Source organism: Silene latifolia, chromosome 3, assembly GCF_048544455.1.
Source record: "Silene latifolia isolate original U9 population chromosome 3, ASM4854445v1, whole genome shotgun sequence".
In the NCBI taxonomy this organism is placed as follows: domain Eukaryota; kingdom Viridiplantae; phylum Streptophyta; class Magnoliopsida; order Caryophyllales; family Caryophyllaceae; genus Silene; species Silene latifolia.
This window is the reverse complement of record NC_133528.1, coordinates 93,594,213-93,598,846: the sequence shown is the minus strand read 5'-3', so window position 1 is coordinate 93,598,846 and position 4,634 is coordinate 93,594,213.

The following is a 4,634-nucleotide window of genomic DNA, read 5'->3' as shown; positions in this document are numbered from 1 at the left end:
TTACTTCTCTGAGAAACTGAACGGGGCCAGGCTCAATTACTCGACTTACGACAAGGAATTCTATGCGATCGTAAGGGCCCTACAACATTGGAGTCACTATCTCCGACCAAGTCATTTCATCCTGCACTCGGACCACGAATCATTGAAACATATCAATGGGCAACAAAAGTTGAACTCAAGGCATGCCAAGTGGGTGGAATTTTTGCAATCCTTCCATTTCTCTTCCAAATACAAGACTGGGAAAAGTAACGTGGTGGCCGATGCTCTCTCGCGGCGATACTCATTATTGACAGTGCTCGATATCCGATTACTGGGATTCGAGACATTGAAGGAATCCTACGAAAACGATCCCGACTTTGGGGAAGTCTTCAAGATTTGCGAGAACGGGGCTCATGAAGAATTCATTACGCAAGACGGTTTTCTTTTCAAAGGAAACAGACTTTGTGTCCCGAAACTTCCGGTCCGAGAACTCCTTATTCGAGAAGCCCATGGAGGTGGACTTGGGGGACATTTTGGAGTAAACAAGACTGTGGATATCCTCAAGGAACATTTCTATTGGCCACAATTGCAAGGAGACGTTCAAGCAATAGTACGAAAATGCATCACATGTCACATGGCCAAAAGCAAATTCCAACCTGGGGAGTATGTGCCATTGCCTATCCCGTGCCGACCTTGGGAAGATATATCCATGGATTTCATCGTGGCGTTACCACGAACACAGAGAGGCAAAGATGCGATCATGGTAGTACTCGACCGATTCTCAAAGATGGCCCATTTTATCGCCTGTCACAAAACCGATGACGCCAGCAATGTGGCGGACTTGTATTTTCGGGAAGTCTTACGACTCCACGGGATCCCAAGAACAATCGTCTCCGATCGAGATTCCAAATTCCTAAGTTACTTCTGGAAAACGTTATGGAAAAGGGTGGGAACCAAGCTTTTGTTCAGCACTTCTCATCACCCCCAGACGGACGGACAAACGGAGGTCACGAACCGCACTCTGGGAACAATGTTGCGAAGTCTGGTGAGTAAAACTCAGAAAGATTGGGATTTGAAACTCGCGCACGCTGAGTTCGCATATAACCGCTCCCCAACTTATGCAACAAAGCACTCCCCATTTGAGGTCGTATATGGTATAAACCCGTATTTACCACTAGACCTCATTCCCCTACCCAAGGATGAAATCATACACAAGGATGCGGAAACCAAATTGAAGTCTATGATCAAACTACATGATCAAGTCAGGGCAAGAATTGAGAAAATTAATGAAATGTACAAACGCAAAGCAAACAAAACCCGCCAGCCAAGATCCTTCAACGAGGGAGACCTCGTGTGGTTACACTTAAGGAAGGAGCGTTTTCCGAACAAACGCAAGAACAAACTCATGCCGCGAGCAGAAGGTCCCTACAAGGTAATATCAAAGGTAGGCGACAACGCATACAAGATCGAGTTGCCCGGAGAGTATGGGGTACACGCCACTTTCAACGTCGGGGATCTATCTCCTTACATTGACGACGATGGAATCAAGGAATTGAGGGCAATTCCTTTTCAAGAAGGAGGAGATGACGCGGATATGGACCCCATGGAAGAAGTTGTGCTCGACATAGAGCACCAATCAAAACCAGGCCCAAAGAACACATTTTTTATGCATGAAAATTGGATGGGTTTACGTAAAAGAGAGGTATTATGCGCGGTTGAAGCTCGAGATCCGCACACCCCTTGATGCCGTGTGGGAACAAAAGAAAATCAAATGGGAACAAGGGGAGAAAGGGCCGAATGTGGCGGCACCAAGGGAGAGGAATTCTAGCTTATATTTTTGCATTTTTCAACATAGTTTGAATAAGATTTGACAAAAGGTCTAGGTTGTAAGTTCTATGCATCTAATCATCCTAGAACTTACAACTAGCATTTAATGTTTTGCTTGGAGGCCAAGGACTTTTTCCTATAAAAGGACCTAGCCTCCCTCATTTGTAAGCATCCAAAGTTGAAGTAAAAACATTTTAGAGAGAGAAACTTGTTGGTTTCAATCTTTTTCCAAAGAGTCGATGCTTTCGAGTCTTGCCTTAAACTAAGGACGTGCTCCGCAGTTTGAGTCGAATTGCTTGACGCGTTTCGAGTAATTCCCCATTGTTATCTCTATAGGTCTAGTGATACCAAATATCCCATTGTTTTCGATCTCTTCTCAAGGAATCGAAACAAATATCCTTTATCTTTTGCACAACAAAAACCCAAAAACAAAACAATTAAGTCTTCCGCTACGTATACGCATCAAATGAACAAGGACAAATACTTCACACAACGAGTCATGAGGTCTAATGAACAAGGACAAATAGTTCACACAACGTATCACTTGGACTAACGAACAATTACAATTATTTAACACAACAAGTCACAAAGACTATTGAACAAGGACAAATGGTTCACACAACGAGTCACATTTACTAATAAACAAGGACATATGGTTCATACAATGAGTCACATGGACTAATGAAAAAGTACAATTGTGTAACACAACGACTCACAAAGACTAATGAAGAAGGATAAATGGTTTACGCAATAAGTCACAAGGACTAATGAACAAGGACAAATGGTTCGCACAAGGAGTCACAAGGGCTAATGAACAAGGACAAATGATTCACACAACGAGTCACATGGACAAATGAACTAGTACAATTGTTTCAACACAATGAGTCACAAGGACTAATAAACAAGGACAAATGGTTCACAGAACGAGTCACAAGGGCTAATGAACATGGACAAATGGTTCACAAAATGAGTCACATTCACTAATGAACAAGGACAAGTGGTTCACATAACGAGTCACAAGGGCTAATGAACAAGGACAAATGGTTCACACAACGAGTCACATGGACTAATGAACAATTACAATTGTTTAACATAACAAGTCACAAAGACTAATGAACAAGGAATAAATGGTTCACACAACGAGGCACATTCACTAATAAACAAGGAAAAATGGTTCACATAGCGAGTCACAAGGGCTAATGAACATGGATAAATGGTTCACAAAACGAGTCATATTCACTAATGAACAAGGACAAATGGTTCACAGAACGAGTCACAAAGGCTAATGAACAAGGATAAATGGTTCATACAACGAGTCACATGGACTAATGAACAATTACAATTGTTTAACACAACGAGTCACAAAGACTAATGAACAAGGACAAATGGTTCCCACAACGAGGTACATTCCTTAATAAACAAGGACAAATGGTTCACGCAACGAGTCACAAGGGCTAATGAACATGGACAAATGGTTCACACAACGAGTCACATGGACTAATGAAAAACTACAATTGTTTAACACAACGACTGACAAGGACTAATGAACAAGGACAAATGGTTCACACAACGAGTCATAAGGGCTAATGAACAAGGACAAATGTTTCACACAACGAGTCACATGGACTAATGAACAAGTACAATTGTTTAACACAACGACTCACAAAGATTAATGAACAAGGATAAATGGTTTGCACAATGAGTCACAAGGACTAATGAACAAGGACAAATGGTTCGCACAACGAGTCACAAGGGCTAATGAACAAGGACAAATGGTTCACACAACGAGTCACATGGACTAATGAACTAGTACAACTGTTTTAACATAATGAGTCACAAGGACTAATGAACGAGGATAAATGGTTTACACGACGAGTCACAAGGACTAATGAACAAGGACAAATGTTTCAGACAACGAGTTACATGGACTAATGAACAAGTACAATTGTTTAACACAATGAGGCACAAGGACTAATGAACAAGGATAAATGGTTCACACAACGAGTCATATTTACTAATAAACAAGGAGAAATGGTTCACACAACGAGTCACAAGGGCTAATGAACAAGGACAAACGGTTCACACAACGAGTCACATGGACTAATGAAAAAGTACTATTGTTTAACACAACGACTCACAAGGAATAATGAACAAGGATAAATGGTTTACACAACGAGTCACAAGGACTAATGAACAAGGACAAATACTTCACACAACGAGTCATAAGGACTAATGAACAAGGACAAATACTTCACACAACGAGTCACGAGGTCTAATGAACAAGGACAAATGGTTCTAATAACGTATCACATGGACTAACGAACAATTACTATTATTTAACGCAACAAGTTACAAAGACTATTTAACAAGGACAAATGGTTCACACAACGAGTCACATTTACTAATAAACAAGGACAAATGGTTCACACAATGAGTCACATGGACTAATGAACGAGTATAATTGTTTAACCCAACGACTCACAAAGACTAATGAACAAGGATAAATGGTTTACACAATGAGTCAGAAGGACTAATGAACAAGGACAAATGGTTCACACAACGAGTCACAAGGGCTAATGAACAAGGACAAATGATTCACACAACGAGTCACATGGATAAATGAAATAGTACAATTGTTTTAACACAATGAGTCATAAGGACTAATAAGCAAGGACAAATGATTCACACAACAAGTCACAAGGACTAATGAACATGGACAAATGGTTCACAAAATGAGTAACATTCACTAATGAACAGGGACAAATGGTTCACATAACGATTCACAAGGGCTAATGAACAAGGACAAATGGTTCACACAACGAGTCACA